Here is a 21,765-nt window from a genome sequence, read left to right as displayed (position 1 = left end):
CTGGTGGTGCTCAGAACATAGAACTGATTCTGCCCTCAGAGATCACTCCTGGCAGTGCTGCAGAAACCATATGGAATTCTGGGGATTGAATCTGGGTTGGCAACATGCACAGCAAACACCCTGTCATACCTTCTTTCCAGACCTGTAGATAGATAGATAGATAGATAGATAGATAGATAGATAGATAGATAGATAGATAGATAGATAGATAGATGGATAGATTAGATAGATAGATAGATAGATAGATAGATAGATAGATAGATAGATAGATAGATAGATAGATAGATAGATAGATAGATAGATAGATAGATAGATAGATAGATAGATAGATATTGCTTAATGATATATTGTTGTGGCACGTGAACTTGTGAGCACTGCATATGCAGTGAACATATAGTGCTAAAGACGTGGTCCCTCTTTAGATGCACAAGAGGCAGATGGACAATTTTAACAATGAGGGATAATAAAATTCTTGTAACCTGTGTTTGTCCTTTAAATGACAGTTTCAGAATCCCATAGAGAATTAGGTTCCAGTAGAGTAGTGCAACCTTGAAATATTTTCTCACAAATGGATACTATAAATTTACTGTTTGTTAGTCGGTGACATGCACACTGGTGGCATAGTGGGGAACAATGAGACTTAGTCGTACCCTAAGGGATTTAATAGTGCTACATGGGAAGATGAACATAAAACAACTGTCAACTGTGCAAAGCACTATGAGGAAGATGTACAGAGGTGAAATGAGAATCTACATTTGAGTATTGATCTAACCAGACTCACTTGCAGAGTCAAAGGACTCTCCAAGGTAGTGAAGCTTGAACTGACATTTGTGTGCTAAGTAATAATAACTTAGTTGCAAAGGAGAGAGCACAATATAATAAGCAAAGCATGTGAAAAACAATTTACAGAAGCAATATAGGCACTGTAAGAGATTAAAAGTTATAAAGTCGCTACAGTAGAAAGAGTTAATTGTTAGGAAAATGAAGGCTACATAAATGCAAGGGCACAATTATTCATTTGTTGCACTCTATTTAGGGAAAAGTGTTAATAGTTGTAAATAACTTTGGTTGCATATGAAACAAAAAGAGAGATTGGAGAGTGATCTATGTGGAGTCTTGAAAGTATGCAGTAGGAGAACATAGAGACAAGGAAATGCTGAAATTATTCAGAAAGTGGCAATGGATCTGCATCAGAGCACAAAGGAAGGAGAAGGTATCTGTGAAGAATGAGTTTTAGGTTTCTCTTACTTGTATTGCCCAGGTGAATTATCTGTAATTGGCCCATCTTCAATTAGAGAGATCAGTACAGAGAGTGAGCAATGTTCAAATCTGCCAATGTTTTTCTCTAACTTGGCAAGTCCCATGTCCACTGAGTCTGAACTTGCCCTCCTCAAATGAGAATCCTCAAATAGGAAATCTGCATTAGCCCCCTGTAACGCATTATTATTTTTCACTGTCAGTTGTCAAAGTGTAACTGTTATCAGGTCTCTCTGTTCTCTAGGTTGCAAACCCAGAAAAAAGTGGATATCATCCCTTACCCTCCTCTCCACCCATTGCATGCGGTCTACAACTGCTTTTCCATAGGAACACTGCTGCCTCCTCCACAATCTGCAATCTTCCCACATGTCCCCAGGGGCCAATAAAATCTCTCTACTCTTTGTTTGGGGGATTCTTTTTTTTTTTTTTGCTGCATTTTAATTTAAATGTGGCTCACCCTCAGAAAAGACAGTTTCATTAGTATTTTTGAGTTGTATCTGTTTGTCTTCATATATTAACATCTGAAAAATCAGGATTACATTAGTCACTCTTCCATGTGACTAATGGAAGATCGTTACTCTTCCATGTTCCTTAAGTAAAAAGTATGTTTATAACCCAAATATGAAAGCTTGTAGCTATCTTACGGTGATTCAACAAATTTATTTTTTAAGTACGATTCCTAGCTCCTTGGAGATTTGTGCATTGTACCATAGTAAAAAAGCCCTATAAGCCCTGAAATCTGGTTCTCTAGGTTCAAAAAAAAGATTATAAGCTTTTAATAGATCTGAGAACTTGACCAAAATTGTTACTCTTCCATGCCCTTGGCATCTTCCTGTTACAGTGAAAAAATATTTAATCCAGGATATTTAGTATATTAATTAGGTGATGTTTAAAGTAATATCTTACATTTGTAAGTTATAACAATAGTTTTAGCACTGATATTATAGACACTGTTAACCAACTGCACCACCATTTCCCTTTGCTTGTTTTTATCAACAAACTGGAGATAATTATTCTGCATATTCATTTGGGCCATCAATCTTCATGTAGCTGTCTGACTTTAGTGTTCACATGACCAGCAGCTCCAAATTCATTAATTATGTAGTTCACATTCCGAAAATTCTAATCAAATATCTTCATCTTCGACTAAAGTTTCCTTTGTTTGTGTTCAATTGCTCTCATTATGTTTTCTGTGAAAGAAATACCTAAACCATGACTCATAAACTGTTTATTAGATAATTAATCTACACTTCTCTTTATTCTTAGTCTTTCGGGCTCATATTTTAGGATACATTATTTTACAAGCCCGCATGTTTTACCTCTTAAAACATGCTTTTGAGCATGTGCTTTTGAGCATGTGTCTTTTGTCACATGGCTCTGACAAATAGCAATCCTATAATAGCTCAATAACTCTATTTCTGAGCTGAGAAAAATGTGATTCTTATGAAATCTAAAATTTATAAAGACTAACATCAAATCAACTCTCAACATTGCACCCAACATTTCATATTATTTCAAAGTAGTTTTGTTGGGTTCCTTATAGCTGTCATTAGTTTCAAAAATATTTCACTGCTCTATTTACTGACTCATAAAATGATAAGGATTATCTATCATCTTATTTATACTTATAGTTCCAAGTTTAATTCTCTAATGATCAATAATCAAATGACTAAATATATCAGTGAAAAAACTTGTAAGCTAAATATTTGTTCAATTTTTTTTGCATGATGGCATTATCATTTTCTTTTTGCTTTTTGCTGTTGTTTGGGGTACTCAGCAGTACTCAGGACTTCCTCCTTGCTCTTTGCTCAGAAATCATTCCTGGGAGTGCCTGAGGGATAATATGTGGTGCTGGGGATCAAACTGGGGTCCATTTGTGCAAGGCAAATTGAAAACCTTTGATCTCTCAGTCCCTAAAATCATAATTTGTCCCCATAAAGTATAGATAATTAAATGACCTGGATGCTCACAATACATTAATTTTCATTTATATCTACCTCTACATATATTAGAAAATTATATTCAAAGAGATTAAGCACTAAAACAGTAATTTGATTTAGACCTGCCCAAAATAATCTAAGCAATAAGGTACCAGAAAAATAGTACAGCAATCAGGGTGCTTGCCTTGATGGCAAGCTTTGATCACTGTACCCTATATAGGCGCTGTACCATATAAGCCTGCTGGAAGTGATACCCGAACACAGGACTAAGCCCTGTATCACCAGGTGTGACACACCCCACCAAAAAGAGAAAATATAGAAATTAATGTTTTCTGTGTTTCATGGAATACTTTAGGAAGGATTTAACCAAACCAAACCATTCTTCCTGTTTCATTATACTTCTCCTAATACCTTGAAAACAGGATTATAATTTCTAAAAAATTATAAAAGATAATATCTTCTTGAATGCATGTGTTCCTCCTATAATTTTGTAATCATTAAAGTATATTAAAGAGATAAATATTAATTACATCCTCATGGTATATTGTTCATGTCCAATAAAATTTTAGGAAATATTTGTTTTCTTAAAATAGAGGTTTTCTCTATTATATCTTATATTTCAGTAGTATGTACAACATTTTTTTTTTTTTTGCTTTTTGGGTCACACCTGGTGACGCACAGGGATTATTCCTGGCTCTGCACTTAGGAACCACCCCTGGCAGTGCTCAGAGGACCATATAAGATGCTGGGAATCGAACCCGGGTCGGCCGCGTGCAAGGCAAATGCCCTACCCGCTGTGCTATCGCTCCAGCCCCAGTATGTACAACATTTTGTGAATCAAAAATGGTGATACTTTGGCTGCATTGAGAAATATATATATATATATATATGAATATATAGATATAATGATAGTTTGAAATAATATTCAGACAACTTGTTTTCTACTTTTCCACTAGTACTACCTGAATTCCACTAATAGAATCCATACTAATGAATCCACATATAGCAGAAATTATTGTGATGTCTCACTTAAAAATATTTTCTTAAGGGGCTGGAGCAATAGTACAGCAGGTAGGGTGTTTGCCTTGCAAGCGGCCGACCCGGGTTCGATTCCCAGCATCTTATATGGTCCTCTGAGCACCGGCAGGGGTGATTCCTGATTGCAGAGCCAGGAGTAACCCCTGTGTATTGCCAGGTGTGACCCAAAAAGCAAAAAAAAAAAATTTTTTTTGTTAAAAAGTAGGGGCTGTAGGGCTGGATTGATAGTTCCTATAGAATGTGTGTCTTCAATGTAGCTGACCTGAGTTTAATCCCCAGCATCCCACAGAGTCTCTCAAGTTCTGTCAGGAATGATGCTTGAGCACAGAGCCAGGACTAATCCGAGAGTACCACATGGTGTGGCCGCAAAACAGCAGCAACAAAAAATAGGAGTTATAAAGCAGTTAAGGCATTTTCACACAACAAAGGGGTTTGGTTCTTGGCAGTAGATATGCTCCCCTGAGCATACACAGAACTGATCCTTGAATACAGCACCAGGAGTAAGCCCTGAGCACAGCTGGAAGTAATCTCCCTGAAAACCAAAAATAATAATAAATATTTTATTATAATTCCACAAAAATATGGACTTTAGAAACAATATAAACATTATGCCAAGAGATGCAAATAAAATATAAAAAGATATAAACAATGCAAATAAAGCACTAGATAATTAGAACTGAATAAAATAAACTTACCAAGCAAATATTTGGGTATCAAAAATATCCATTGTTTAATCCATTTATTTTGACATACATATTTGGAAAAGCTTAGAAGAGCTATTGTAAATAAAGTAGATTCTATTGTTTATATTTAAATATTTGGCACCACAATGTTAAGAATTTTGAAGAAAAAAATTACAAGCTCAAGTTTAGAAACAATCAAATTTTGAAACTGTAGAATTCAAAATGACAGCTGCTCTCAAAAGGAGAAAAAATAAATACTATTAAACTTTACTTTGGAGTTTAAAATATATTATAGGGAATATGTGGAAAATTAAAACAAAGTCAAAATACCCCTCATTAGTCTGTCTGAATTTGATTTTTATTCTTCTGTATTCATTTTAATAATCATTTTCATATATTTAATTAAAGTTATTACAGGTAAATATTATATAAGCTTTTATTAATTGCTCTCCTAAGCACATTCAGTAATAAATATCTCATTGCTCACATTTTCTTCTAAGGATTTTCTTAGGAGAAAATCCTTAGAAGAAAATGTGAGGCTAATATAAACTTTACTATAATTTTAGGTGTGTTATTATCATTTATTTCCCCAATCTGAAAACAAAATACAGATAGTAGCAAAAAAAAATTACCTTTCTGTAGTCTACAGTGTTCAAATATTTTACTATCAGGCTAATCTATATATTTATATATAATTTAATTTCAGCTAAAAGTATAGTTTTATTTCTAATTTCATTGAAAATCACAATGATTTTTTTCTTAAATAATTTTTGCTTACAAGCAAATATAGAAAAGTTAGTTAAAATAACTACACCCTTGCTATTTTATATTTTCTATTTTGGCTCTCATTTATCATTTTAATACCTTCATTACTCAGAAAAAAAAATGTTATATATCTACACAGTAGTTTACTATTTAAGATTAGCTTTATGTGGAAGTAGGAAATGTTGTCATCTTAGATTCCTTAAGAGATTCTCTCATATTCCTGTGATCTTAACTCATGACTACTTCTCCACATAGTAGATCTGCATCGGGATAAATTAGGTGAATAATAAAAGGAATCAACATACACATACAGACTTAAATGAGTATAAAGGAAGGTGTGAAGAGGACAAACTTTCATAGTTCCTTGTTCTCATTTTTTTCTTTGAATTCCTTCACTGACTGGTTCCATTCTCATTCTTTCTCTTCCTAAGGTTCTGACTTTATGTTCAAATGCTAAGAATATTATTACTTCTTCCTTCCTCTTATCTCCTTCTCATTCCTCTTTGTTCTTTTCCTACAAACATATCTTACCAATCTAATATCCATGCCGCCATCTAAAATTTCTTTTGGAATATTTTTGAAAGAGGATATAGGATATTTTGTATGATCTCAAAAAATTCACTCAGCTCACGTGCTGTGATATAGTCTCCAATACCGAAAGTCTTGATGTATTATTCCAAATTAGCAAGTTTCACCTCTAGTGCAGTAACATTCAAAAAGGGTGTGCCAACATATATATATGTATATATATTTTTTAATTTTTTTTAATTTTATTGAATCACATGAGATAGTTACAAGCTTTCATGTTTGGGTTACAATCTCACAATGATCAAACACCCATCCCTCCACCAGTGCACATTTCCCACCACCAATATTCCGGGTCTACCACTCCTTTCTCACCCTCCCCCTGCCTCCATGGTAGACAATATTCCCCATAATCTCTCTCTACTTTTGAGCATTACGGCTTGCAACACAGACACTGAGAGGTCATCATGTTTGTTCCATTATCTAGTTTTGGCATGCATCTCCCATCCAACTGGTTCCTCCAGCCATCATTTTCTTAGTGGTCGGTCCCTTCTCTATTCCATCTGCCTTCTCCCCTCCACTCATGAAACATTCTTCCAGCTATGGGATATTTTCAAACTAATTTTTTTTCAGTCAGACATATGATAAAGTCATATAGGCAAAGTTTCTTGTATTTTTTTCAGTTTACTACTTTGTATTTACAAGCAAGATGACATCTTAAAATAATTTAATATAATTTTGAGTATTTTCTACCTAGAATTGGAACAAGAAGGCATACATCTATAATAGTTTTCAGTTATGTAAGCCCTCTTCCAACAAACACATATACACATTATCCTGATTTTAGATCTGGTATCAATTTTTTTAAAGTAGCCTCAGTCACCTGACTCTATTTAATCTTCAATTCATTCATCAAAAGGAGCAGGAAATTGGAGGAGTGAGTTAAGTGACATTATAGTGTTTGATGTTTCCTGACTTGATATTATCAAGTCATTCATCTAAAATAAACATTAACATTCTTGGAATCAAGATTATTCAGTCACCTCTTTAAGTTTCTTTGGGAATCTTCAGGTTCAATTTCTTTCTAACAGTACTTTAGGTGCTCTATTCTACTACAAAATGTTTGCGGTCCTTTTGATTATTACTCTCTTGATGCATTCTTGCTGTCACAGAGGTAATTTTGTAGTTTGCACCATCCAAATATGCCCTTGTCTCTAACTGGTGCATTTTCCTAAGGCATATGCTTTTCCTTAAAATTTATCTGTTGTTTTTATCCTAACTTCTTGGTGAAAGGAGTTTTCAACTTCCTTCTGTCCTTTATCAAGAGAATGTCTTACAAGTCAATTTAAATCATGTTTTATTAAGGCCAAGTATTTAAAATATTAAGGTAGTTAAAATAATTAAGCAATGCTACTTGACAACCATGTCTCAGCATCTTAGTTTTCAGATGACGAGATAAAATCTACCTGTTTGGGCTATTGCTCTGTCAAAACATAAAACCATCTGATATTCATTTTCACTGTGTATAAATCATGGAAACATACATAAATCAAAGCAGTGTTTTCAATTCAAGACTCCAAAAGCCAAAAGAGATAAGCTGATCTTTGAAAGTCTAACAAAATGAAGGAAACAGATGTCAAAGGCCATATTTCAAAGTTTTTTTTTCTCTGTAAAAATGTTAATTTCTCTGATGGTTCATTATACCCCAAGAAAGCATGCCATGCCTTGTCAAATTAAGTGGCTCTATCACCTGAAATTAAAGTGCAAGGAAGTAAAGTTAATATGAAAATGATTTAGACTGAATGAGTGATCAGAAAGGTTTTAGTTCAGTGCCTCCTTTGTATAAGAAACTCAAGTACATGAACTTCTACTGGGTTTCTTTCGAGAATCCTTTAATGATGTTCCTCAGAAAAATTATTTTTAAATTAGCTAAATATGTTGTAATGTATCAGTGGGTATCTTATGTCTAACCTGAGAGAGTAATAATAATATTGCAGAAAGAACTATAGTATAAAGGAAAAGATATGATTTTTAATATTTACTCTTTCATACTATTAACTTTGGCACTAAGACAAGTAACATAATACCTCTCTTCCATTTCTTTAGCTTTTAAACTACTATATAAACATTTGCTAGCTAATTAGAATGGATTTTGTGAAAACTGAAATAAAAGTTTCTGAACAAAATAAAATATAAAACAAATATTTAAAATATGAAATCTGGGGCTGGAGTGATAGCACAGCGGGTAGGGCATTTGCCTTGCACGCGGCCGACCCGGGTTCGATTCCCAGCATTTCATATGGTCCCCTGAGCACTGCCAGGAGTAATTCCTGAGTGCAGAGCCAGGAGTAACCCCTGTGCATCGCCGGGTGTGACCCAAAAAGCAAAACAATTTAAAAAATATGAAATCTGAAATCATTTTGTGGTTACTACTTTGAATAAATTAGATTGAGAATCTACCTTATTTCATTTGTCCACTTACCAAAACAAAAATAATTATACCTGCTAGTTTTTTAAGCACAATATGCAAAATGATAATTTGGAGATCTTTACACTATATTGTGGAAGATATTTATGCACACAAGTATACATTCTATGCAATGTGAAAGCAAAAATATTTATTTTTGACTTCTCAGTTAAGAGTCACTTAATTCTTGACAAAAAATAAGTAGAAATAGTTTATCATGAAGAATTAGTACAGCAAGTAAAGCTCTTCCTTTGCACACATTCCACCCAGGTTCGATCCCTTGCACCTTCTATGGTACCCCCAGTCCATCAGGAATGATTCCTGAGTGCGGAACCCCTGAGAATCACTGGGTGTGACCCAAAAACAAAATAACAGAAAGATCAGATGTCACTTACAGTGAAAAAAAACAACTTGACCTGAATATGAAAAGGCCAAAAGTATTTTGGAGAACTGAACATCTAGTTGTTCCGGGAAGAATGCTGGACTTGTCAAATTTGGAGTGGCTGTGGGACAATCAGAGAGCTCAGAGAAGCTTAGAAAAAAACAGAATGAAACAGACTCCCAAGATGGCTGCAAGAACTCGCATTACCTGAGTGAGCATAATAATCCAAGGAAAGCGTGCAGTGACAAGGCTTAAACATTTGTTAAACAGTTTTTAAAGATTTTTATTTATTTGTAATAACTACAGAATCAAAGAAAGTTAGAAACACGGTGCTCATCCAAGTAACCTGTAGGATAACATTGGTTTGCCCTGCCTCCCTGGCCGCTGGGATCTTGTGTTTGTTGATTGCCCCCCAACCTGTCAATTACCTTTGTCTCCTGATCAGACTCATACTTGTAAATATTATCTTTCTCTTCTCCGTACTGTCCTTTGCATAGTGGTTATTTCAGAGCAATTGCTTGCTTTTTTGTATGGATACAGGAAGACAGTTAAAAAGATAAGCCTATGACTTGGGAGTTGATTGACTCCAGATAATGTACCTCCTGGACATCTGTTCTCTCGACTTAGGCCTTAGTTGCCCTTACTTCTGAGATCCTCAATGGCAGGGTCCCAATGAGAGACTGGATGGACCCAGAGCAAGCGGTGAGCTATGAGTTACCCAGGCATCGAAATGGGGCTGGCCAAAGTGCCCTAATGCTTAACTATAAGTTAAGAGCTTGGTCATGGACAAATTTTGTCATGATCCAAAAGTAATAACTATATTTGGACCCTGCTGGGGTTAGGAGTGATTGATCTGGCATGAGCCCTGTAATCTGAGTCTGTGGTAAGATGTCCCCAGGAGAGCCACCCTACAAACCTAAAAGTGTCTATTACTGTGTCCATACAGAATGGTAAATATTAGGAAGGAGAATTAAAGGTGCTAATTAAGTTGCAGGCAGGTCTAAGGAGAGGAGGAACACACATTAAGGGGTTGTTTTACCCTTGTGGGCTGCAGGTGGTCAGGAAGTCTGCAAAAACATTTTTTAATCATGCTTCCCATGGGGAGGCATGGTTGAGGATGTGTGGCGAGAGGATAAAAATTAGTGGTTTCAGGGAGAAAGGGTTAGATTGTTGAAGGGATGGAATGGATTGTTGGTTGGATTGATTGATTGAAGGAGAGACAACAGAGAGAGAGAGAGAGAGAGAGAGAGAGAGGAGACAGATACAGCAGGAAAAAAGAAGAGGTTTGGAGAGAGCTGGAAGAGACGAGAGTGGCAACTAATCAGCAACCAGCTTGGCCCTCCTTCTTCCTTCTTTAGTCCAAGGCAACAGCCATCCAGGGCAGAGAAGTGGCTTGAGAGCACTGAACGTGAGCATCGAGAGTGAGCCACCAGAGAGCCTGCAAACATCCTTTCACGTGTAATCCCCATGCTCAAGGGGCTTACACGCAGCCCGAGAGGGGGTTTTACACAGCTCCTCACATGCGTGAGAATTTCACAGTAATCACTTCCCAGTTTTTCTGAGTGACTATAACATATGCAACTGTGGCCCGATTTTAAACCTAAACAACAGACATATGCTCTATGGAAGTATATAGGTCCACGTCAACCTATCACATGTAGATTTTAGTGTAATTGCTTTCATGCTCAAGATACAAAACAATCACATAACCATGCAGATCCTTTGTGCTTCGATTTAATAGACATGTAGCCTTCTCTTCATTTTCAAAAAAGTTAATTGACGGTCAATGCTTACATCCTGTGAAATGAAAGCAAGGTTACCACAAATTTTGCAATGTTCAAATTAGATAAATATATTGATATTTCTTACCCAGGAATGAAACTAATAGTCCACTGTGAGAATCTGGCATATGTTACCTATAATAGAAACCTCTTAATTTAGAATACAAATGCAGAAATTTTAAGATTAACCTTTTCAGAAAGAAGAATTAAATTTCTCTCTCTTTCTCTTTATTTCTTTTGTCCTCAAACCATAAAACCAGAGTTATTAATAGTTTTTCATTTCAACAATTCTCAGGACTGACTGCACAAATTAAATATTAAATGTTAATTAAATATTAGATCCCATATTAGGCATGATATCACTAAATCTGAAAAAAGATTACCTTAGACTTGACATTTATTCATTAATACTAAGTAATAGTGAGCAAATTACTTTTGTCACAAAGCAAATGTGACAGGGTTTTTGATTTTATGTAAATATTATACTTTGTTCCCCACTCTAGATGCTATCAGTGTTCTTTAAAATCAGTCGAAGTAATAATAGAAATATGTAAATACCTCTAGAAAACCTCTTTTGAAAACTTTTCAGTTGCTTCCCAATGTGTTGAAATAAAGTCCATATGCCCAGATCTCTTTTCAGAAACAAAGAAGTAACTTCTTTAGTGGCTGGGAAAGCTGCCAAGTCATCTATCAGGTATCAACCTTCTTCAGGGATTGCTTGGAAAATAAATTATGTCTCCCAGTTTCAGGTATTTATTCAAAATCAGTCCATATTCAGTAACTGGTGAACATCCCACTGTGACCAGGAAAACTCTAAGAGGTCGTTCCAATTCCATCATCACCTAGTAGGATAGTACGATCCATTTACATAGTGCAACTCATCAACTCCTTATTCCCTGTTCTCAGTGATTCCTGCCTTCCCAAACCGATCCTAAGTGTTACCCAAATAGATGTCCATGCTAATTTCTGCCTTCAGACCCTGGAACTCAGCCTGAGACGTTGAATAGAGCCTATTAGGATTTCAATAGTGTAGGCTCTGCCTACGTTTTCAACACACTCACTCCACTGTTCTTCAATCTATGCTAAATTAAACACCCAATCGGGGTTCCTTAACTGCACTCATTCTCAGATACATCTTCTTTTTTATTTTTTTTCTGTTAAGTCCTGTCTTGACTCTCTATTTGGGCAAATATTCCTCACATTTGAGGCAAAAGGTTTCTAGATATTTTCAAACCCTCTTCCACCTTATCTCATAAATCACAGAAATTTAGACCAAGTTACATTCTGTTTTTCCCTCTTTATTATATTTATAACTTGAAAATAATCTTGTCTCTTTTCTCTTGAATATAAGATCCAGGAAATTAAAGACAGTGTCTGTTTAGCTTACCACTATACTCATTATGTCTAAAAGGGTACATAAGACATAAGTGACCAGTACATACCTATTAAACAGATGGAAAATTCTATATATGCCTTTACTTTTATCACAGTCCTCTTAGAGGATTCTTCAAATTTACAGATGAGATGATAGCAGTCAATTGCATTAAAACAATTCAAGGGGCTGGAGCGATAACACAGCAGGTAGGGCATTTGCCTTGCACATAGCCAACCCGGGTTCTAATCCCAGAATCCCATATGGACCCTGAGTACCGCCAAGGGTAATCCCTGAGTGAAGAGCCAGGAGTAACCCCTGTGCATTGCCGGGTGTGACCCAAAAAGCCAAAAAAAAAAAAAAAAACAATTCAATACCCACAAAACATTTTGATATCAGTTATCTACATACAATTCCCTTTCAATGTGTGATATCAACTTAACTGAAGAAAAATTTTATTTTCATTTGTTAAATATTACTCATACACTTAGAATTCCTTTTAGAGTAACTGCAATACTTTGAAGTCCCTGAACCATTTTAAAGTATGAAGACATTCCTTCTCTTGGTTGTGCTACTATGGAAAATAAATGCCCTTCAACAAATAGAAATCAGGTGTTACCTCACACTTGTCTAATGTGAAAGGGTTTGTGCAAAAGTAAAATCACAGAAAAGCATTACCGCTACCCCTGAGAGAGTGTGGTAATGAGAGAGAGAGAGGAGAGAGAGAAAAAGAGAGAGAGAGAGAGAGAATATGAATCCATGCTACAGATTTTAATAGGGTAAGAGTTCCAAATATTCCCATGTAAAATGACTTATTGTGTTGGGGACTGCTCAGGACCCTGAACGAAAGAGGACCCCGAAACCTTTACCCTGGACAAACCGGAAAATTCCATTACCAGCTTTGCTTGACCTGAGGCAAAGGTGCCCTTGTGACAAAGGAAATAGCCAAACTCAAGAGGTAAAAGTAGCCCAGGGCAGTTAACTGAGAGACACCATAAAGCCCTAAAGTCGAATACCTTCCTCTATCTTGTGCATTCCTCCTGCCAGATGCTCCTGCCAGATAAACCCTTGCCTTCCTCTCCCCACTATTTCTCAATCTACTCTTGAAGAATGTTGTAAGCCCACCTAATACACCCCGAACCTTTCCTTATTTGGTCTGAGAAGACACTTCCCTGATGATTGACAACTTATGTACCAACCCCCTACTAAGAAAAGTATAAAACCAGCGTGGCAGTTAATAAAGTTGCCCTTGATCGGTGTGTGTCGTCTTGGGCCCCCTGTGTACTAACCTCACTAAACTTATTTCAGGTCGGAACCGCTCACAGAACCCACCCAATTAGGAGCGCTTTCCACTGTTGTCTCTCCGCGGGCCGGAGAGATCTCCGGGGGAAAGCGCATTATTGAAATTACATATTTGCAATACCTGAGCAATCCCTATGAGAAATACAAAATTAAAGTGAAAGGTGAACCCTGTACATCCTATAAAATGTACACCTTAAACTTTCACTGAGCCTAGACCAAATAGCACATGCCTACTTGTCAGATAACTACAGCTGTACTTTTCTATCAAAAACCCCATACAAAAATGCACTTTGAAGTTCCTGGGACTCATTTGTGTCCACATGTTCTTTAATCTTGTGCTTCCATTTTTGTGCATGCCAGCACCTGGCTTTGGCAGGAAACCAGCAATAATATTCAGAGCAATTCTATGCCTTCAGTGCTGAGTAAAAACAGCTTAGTGATGGATATTTTACTTATGTTACTCCAAGTTTGAACTGAAAGGGGGTGAATAAATCATCACAACCTCAATAAACTAACATTCAAGATGAGTAATTTACATTGCAACAGAAACATCTTTATTTTTAAAAAGGGCACTCTTTAAAGGAAAGTAAATTCTTTTTAGGCACATATTTCTGAGTGTGAATGTTAATCATATTGAAGCAGAAGGGGAAATAGGAACAATTTTGGTGGGAATCTAGTATTATGAATAAAGGTACTTCTAATTGAATCTTGGTTTTATTCCAACTAATTCTTATCGATTAGTTTTTCTAACTGTGACAAGGTATTGGTTTTATCTAGAAGCTTAGGATGAAAAGAATTTCTGTACTGGGTACACATCAATAAATTTAAAAATAAATAAATAAAATAAATAAATAAATAAATAAAAAGCCCTTATTTTAAATTTAAATTTAGACTATTAAAGCCTAGCGATATTGAGCAGATACAGCTTTTATATGAGCTTTTTAGTTTCTTTAGTTTTTCTGTTTGTTTTGGCACCACACTGCAGTGGTGTTCAGGGCTCACTCCTGGTTCTGTGCTCAGGTATTATTTCTGCAGGTTTTCAGGGGACTATTTGAGGTGTCAAGTTGGGTCACATGCAAGGCAAATGTCCTACTAGCTATACTATCACTTCACCAGATAATTCTCTTTTCATTACTTATGTATGTACAATTATGAGAGCCATATTTTTAGCACATGCTTAGAAAGTATAGATTTTTTTAATTAAAAAACATATCAGCTAGCCAGTATTTAGTGTTTTTCATAAATGATACTCACTAAATTATAAGAGAAAAAATATTTCAGTATTTAAGACCAAGTGCCTTAGAAACAAAATGATGATCTTGTCCCAATATTACAATAAGTCATCAAGACACAGATTGCAAAGAATAAGCATTCTAGAGACAAACTCAAATTTTCTGCTCTCCTCTTTCATTTTTAATTCTTGTCACATGTAAGTGCAAATAGTTATTCAGAGATCATTCCATATTATATCTAGCATCTGAGGTTCTTTACTAATTTCATGTTATTCTGTATCTTTCAGAGAGAACACAAAGTTAAATATGACGTTGAATTTGTGGCAGCAATATTTAAGTGACAGCAATGATTAAAAGCAAAGGATGATGGAGAGTGTGCTCTTGTTCATTAAGTTTTAAGCAATAAATATTACAGTATCTATATAAATTGATATTCCATTTATTTAAATATTTAAAGAAAAATCGATAGGACATGTAAGGAGTCAATGTACAGATCTCTAATGTATTGCCATTTCTTTGTCTATTTTGAAGCCAAGGTAACACACATACATATCGTTATAATCTGACAGGGTTCTTGGAATTTTAAATTGAGGCTTAGAATTGTAGTCTTCCAGATTTGTATTCAAAACTTCCTAAGAAGATTCTACTGTATTGGCTTTAATTGCTCAGTGTTTCACAAGTGGGGCAATTCTTTAAATTATTGTCCAAACCAATATCAAATGTGGTACTATAATAATTGTACTGCTACCGCTCGTGAAAGCTAAGATTATCTCAGAAATATTAAGATGTTGGGAACTAGGAACAAGAGAGGTAGTTTATCAACTGGGGAATTTGCTTTGCATGTAGTCAAGCCATATTCAATCCCTGGCACCACATAGGGTACTCAATCTTCTCCATGACTGATCCTTGTTACACAAAGCCAGGAATAAGTCCTGAGTACAGCCAGGCAAAACCTTAAAAAAGGTTTGTTCACTCTATTTATTAGAATAATTCAGAAAATCAATGGGAAATGTGTTTATTTTGGACAGTTAGATAGAAGTAGCTTGGGGAAAAAAAGATATAACCTACCCATATAGTAGAAAGTCTAAAACTGCATTATTATTTTTTTATTATTAATTTTAAAACACTAAAAGTGCCTTAGTAGAAGATGTAAAAGATATTGCTACCTGTTCATAAAAAATGTAATTTTATTATCAGGAGACAGGGAAAATATCCTACACCTTTGAGTTCTTCTCTGATCAGTAATGCTACAAACATTAAGCTGATATTTGGTTAAAACGGCATTCGAGGCACATATGCTGCCTAAGACCGTATGCCGCTTTTGCCCATGTGGCCAAGCACATGTGGTGCCTAAGCACATGTCACCCGCATCTCCCCTCTTCAGATGTGTACTTTCATGCTTTCCTACCTAATTCTGGGATGTGTGTAGGGGCTCTCTCCACCCTTGAAGAAGCCTGCAATCTCTCTTAAGTGTGCAACTCTGTCTCTCTTACTCTCCACTCTTCCACTTTTCTCTTCCTCCTTCCCTTCAAAAATCCTCCGAATAAAATCTGTTTTACTTCACTGCTTGTCTACTCTGAAATTCTTTTCTGTGAGCAAGACAAGAACCCAGTAACCCTGGGTCCCGGGTGGCAGAGGCAGATCAGGAGAAAGTGACTGTCTTTCTCCTTCCTACTCATGTGAGCCACCCATGGGGTCCACCAACATCAGTATTTGGTAAGCAGCCAGGAGAAAGCAGTGAAGAAATCCACGAGGAAGGAGGTAATCTGTGGAAAACCTGCTGTGGAGGTATGCTCCCTTGGAAATCTCTAGGGGGGATGAGGGAGGAATGTGATAACCTCTGTGTGAATGTGTATGCATGAGCACCTTGCTAGGTCCTCCTATCGGCAGTGATTTTGTGGCTCCATGACCTGGCACTCTTAAAGTCCCTCTAAAGTCACAGTGCTCGAGTGAGCTGCCTGCGATTCCACAGAGGATGTATAGTCAAAGGTGGCACTGGCATAGATGCCAGTCACAAGTCACAATGCTGAACCACTATTGCCAAGTACTCCGTGGTCAGGCAAGCACCTGAACGGTCTCTGCAAAGAGACACCCCTCCTTTGTCTGTCTCGTATCACCCTTCACTACGGGAGGGATGGGAGGAAAGCCCACTAGTGAGAAGATTCTGGGAATCTAAGGCAGATCAATGTCCAGGTAGAAAATCCTTTCCCCACTCAGTCTCAGTGTAATCAGAGGATCAGCTAGCGGTCAGTTGAAATGCAAATGAAGGCAGCCAGCAGGTTTAGCTCTAGGCAAAGTAAAGGCCAATATATGAGGGGTTTGAGTCCCCTCAGGAGAGGCCAAGGTAAAGGTCAATATGCGGTAGAGTCCCCTAGGGAGAGGCCAAAGTTAGGAGGCCAATATACAAGGGGTTTGAGTCCCACTGGAAGAGGTCAAGGTGATAGACCTGGAGAAAAGTTTTGCCAAGAAGCCATCTTTTTTCATAGCTTATTGCTGGCACTCAGGAAATATGGGAAATCCTACATTGATACCCAAACGTTCACCTTTGGGTTGCTTACTAAAACATTGGAAGAGCTTCCAACTGGGTAGTTTAAATAAGGAGCATCTTGTTGACCTCTGAAACATCATGTGGCCTGAGTATAAGCTAGAGCACAGGGAAATGGCCAGCAAATGGCACTTTGCATTCCAGACCATTTTGCAGTTAGATCTTTTTGCAGGAAGCAAAGGAAATGGGATTATCAAAGCAGATGAGACAGGAAAATGCAAGATCACATGATAATCTGTTTGATATCAGGAACAAAGAAGTGTCTCACTACGGCAGCCTATCTCTATGTCATGTAAGAAAATACTAATGCTCTGCCTCAGAACAAATCTTGACCTTAAAATGGTAACATCTGACCACCTTAGGTTTCAACAACTTTGTCATAGTTTATTTTGCCGGCTTATGTCAACAAAAGCTCTTTCTTGACCCATTTTTAACAAGTAGAAAATTAGCCGATCAGGCTGGGAAACATAGGGCAAGGTTCCAATCAGCTGACAGAGCAGATTTTGCCTTGGGTTCTGCCCCTTCCTTTCTCAGTCCATCAGTTTTCTCCCTGCCATTTTTGAAGGTTCAGATTGATCAATCAACTGCATATGTGTGCACATGTACATGTGATGTTTTTAGTCAGTATGTTATCTGTCTGTCTGTCTGTGTGGAACATTCAAGTGTTAGAGCCAGGTTGAAGAAATTCTTAGACCTGGGCAAGCAGTATCATCACAAGTCAGTGATATACACCCCTGTGGTTTCAAAAGTCTAGGTGTTTTTGGAACTTGTTAGATCAGGTTTAAAACGAAGATTTCTCATTAGAATGTTGAACCTACAGGGAAATTGAAATTCTTTCAGACTTCAAAATCTGTACTATCTAGGAGGAGCTATAGAACTAGAGCCTGAAAGTGAAATAAGAGTTCAGAGAATGCAAGGCTTTTCTTACAAGCCTCAGCCAAATTAAAAAAAAAAATTTATTGAATCACCGTGAAATATTTACAAGCTTACAATCACACAATGATCAAATACTCATCCCTCCAACAGTGCACATTCCCACCACCAATATCCCGGGTAACCCCCCCCCCCCCACTCTTCCACCCTCCCCCTGCCTCCATGGCAGAGAATATTCCCCATATTCTATTATCTACTTTTGGCACACATCTCCAATCCCGACTGATTCCTCCAACCAGCAGTCCTCAGCCAATTTTAATGAAGAATTTAGCTGTTTTATAAACAACAGAGGTACAGAAGCCATCAAAATAAACAAAGAAAGTTTTCTTATGTTTACATAAACATTGGCAGTCTTATGTGAATACAAAGTTTGGTAAAAACCAACAGTCTTTTTCTGCATCTGAAAGCATGTTTGTATTGTGGAATTGTTGAAGTTAGAAAGCTCATGATTTGAAATAACTAAGGTACAAGAAATATTGAACTTAAGTCAAAGAAGGTTTACTCATGTTTCATAAAAATTGATGGTTTAAAGGTCTTATGCTGTTGTGTCACTGTGCATGTGCATCTGCACTGGATTATTAGAATGTGAGCTGAAATAATTGTAGGAAAACAGGTTCAAAGAGTAATGGTTTAGTTTAAAACTTAAGTTTCTAGAGTTAGAAAATTGGTTGCAAAACTTATCCTACCAGTGTTTTATTTGGTCTTTGAAACCTTCCTTTGGTAACTAAAATTTCTAGAGCTACTTAGCAAAAAAATTATAATAGGTTAATCTCAGATGTCAGCCTGATAGTCTGAAGCCATAGCATTGTGCCTTGGTAAAAGTTTTAAGGATACCAGGTTTTCCTGCTAGAATTTCGGACCAGCCTCATTCAGATTTTCTTGCTGACAGAAATATCGAGTCACTGTAAGATCTAAGCAGATGACAACAACAGCCCCGTTTGGCTTTAATAAATAGTTTCTGAGAATGGAGAATTGCGTGGAAAATGTGGGAACTTTTACTGACTATATTGTTAATCAATCTGTCCAGTATGTGAAAATGCATGTTATTATTATGATAACCTTATTTCATGCAAATCCTTGTCACCAGGTACCATTGTAGTCCTGACCTTCAGAGAACTCTGCACAAGTGTTAAGTTCTTAATGTTTCTTGGTAATCTATGAGTTTTTCATCTTTTTATGTCTGTATTTTCCTAAAAATCATAATTCTAAAGATGTCTCCTGGTTAAATTCTAATGTGAAGTGAACTTTTGCCCAATGAATATATGTTGTAAGAACTTTAATTGTGAGTATCTTTAACGCTTTTTGAATATCTATAGAACTGATGTAATGCTTTTGAAATGGCACTGCAAGTGTTGGACACAGAGCAGGGCAGGAGCAACTTCATCATGCCTGGTTCCTGCTTCAAGTCTTGTTTTACTTAAACCTTTTTCTTTTACTTAAAACTCTGCTTCTCTCCCCTGGCTATCTGTGAAGGAAGAACATTTGGGCTGAAAACTCAGCCTTGGCAAATAGTTTCATAACCGCTATCCACTATCTATAGAAGGGACGCAGGCAGGGTGGACAGCCGCCAGAATGTTCTGAAAACATCTGTAACTATTTGTTTGTATCTATCTGTAACAATCTGTAACTATCTATAACCTATCTGTAACTGTCTGTAACCTATCTGTAACTATCTGTAACTATACGTCTAGATGACCTATCTGTAACTATTGTTGAAAATTGTAACTACTTGCAATTTTCCTTTAAGTTTTTGTTTGAATTTGTAATCTCGGGCTATGATGTAAGCTTTTGCAGCTTTTCCCTTGTTCAGAAAAATTTGCAGCTTTTCCCTTATTCAGGAAAAGAAAAAAAAGAAAAGAAATTCTCAGGCATGCTTTGGCCTGTGCGCCTGAGAGCTTGACCTAGCTGGCTTAATAAATTCCACTTGTTTGTTAGATAACTGGCTGAACTCTTTGTATGGATTCGGAGAGGGGGAAATTATCGATACCAGACCCAAACACAAGTAGTTTTGTCAAGTTGAATGAGATGATTGGTAATTTGTGTCCAAACTTGGGAGATCATGTTGCACTAAATTCAGTGAGTTTAAACCTGTGGGATAACTATAAGGAATATAGATGTAAGTATTAAGTCAGAAAGATAATGGATGGAGATATCATCAGTGGGAAAAAGGAAGGGAATCCTGTTAAAATGAAGTTGATTTTGAAATGAGTTGAAGGAAAGTTACAGAACACAATATCAAGGAATGTGTAGAAGGTTTGAGGTTGTTTTAAGAAAAGGAACTTATTAAACTATTGTTATAAGAAGCTCTTTAAATAACATCTGCAGAATTTTTCTAGTACCCCTTGGGTAAGATCTATGGAAAATATTGATGGATTATTTGGTCTCCTGTCACAGTGCTCTCAGATAATTGAATCCTTTAAAAGTTGCAGGAAGTCAAGATTTTCAACATCAGATAGAATTAATTAAACATGATGCTAAATTTTATGCTTTATCTCTACAGATTTAAGCTTCTTTTGACTAGGACCCACAAAAAAAATGGGTGCATTACATCTCATGTGAGTAAAGTGAAATGTTTACTTTTCTCTTTCTTTGTACCTTCATTATGTTTTTGATGCTTCATGGCACTATGTTGGTTTGCATAAATCCAGATAAAAGTTTTTCCTCTCTGTAATAGGGTCAACCACTCATGCAGACAGGAAAATCAGTTTTGGGACCCCAAAGCCCTCTTCCAAGGAAACAGTCAAGGGATTGGTCTAAATGACAGGAGCAGGTATTTAACAGGTACTATTTCAAGTACCCTGCACATGTCAGGAAGACCGTAAAGGCAGGCCGGCTCAAAGAAAGACTGGAAATTATCTATGCTATAACACCAAGCTCCTGGAAGAGAGCAATGCAGAGAGTCTCTTGCCCCCGTGCCTGTCTGTCTTCCCTGGGGCCCCTTGGAGGGGGTGGGCCTCAGTTTCCCTCCCCACCCCAAGCAGAACTACCACAGCCAAAGATCTCTGGAGCCTAGCCACAGCCATGTTCAAGGCCTCTCTCCACACGTTTGGATGAGCCTCACACATGAAAGAACCAGTATAGGAACCCAGGTGTGTGGCACCCAGGACTGAGACCTCCAAGCCTGCTCGGATCAGGACTGGGCCTCTTCCATCCAGATTTCCCATTTTCCAGTAGCTAGGCAGTCACACCCAGGGACTGCCCCCAGCACCGTGTAATCCCACCAACGGCCAACATCCAGATACTATAACACCAAGCTCCCGGAAGCATGTGGCCGCGTTGTGGCTGCTCGACATCTTTTAGCCTAGTTCTCCCTCTGGGAGAACCTGGCAAGCTATCAAGAATTTCCTGCCCACATGGGAGAGCCTCACAAACTCCCCATGGAGTATGCCAAAACCAGTAACAGTGATGGATCTCATTCCCCTGACCCTGAAAGGGCCTCCAATGCAGCACCATTGGAAAGGACATGTAAATAGAGGCTTCTAAAATCTCAGGGCTAGGATGAATGGAGATGTTACTGAGACCACTCGAGAAATTTGACGATCA

The sequence above is a fragment of the Sorex araneus genome, chromosome 4 (genome assembly GCF_027595985.1).
Source record: "Sorex araneus isolate mSorAra2 chromosome 4, mSorAra2.pri, whole genome shotgun sequence".
Lineage (NCBI taxonomy): Eukaryota > Metazoa > Chordata > Mammalia > Eulipotyphla > Soricidae > Sorex > Sorex araneus.
This window is presented reverse-complemented; position numbering follows the sequence as displayed.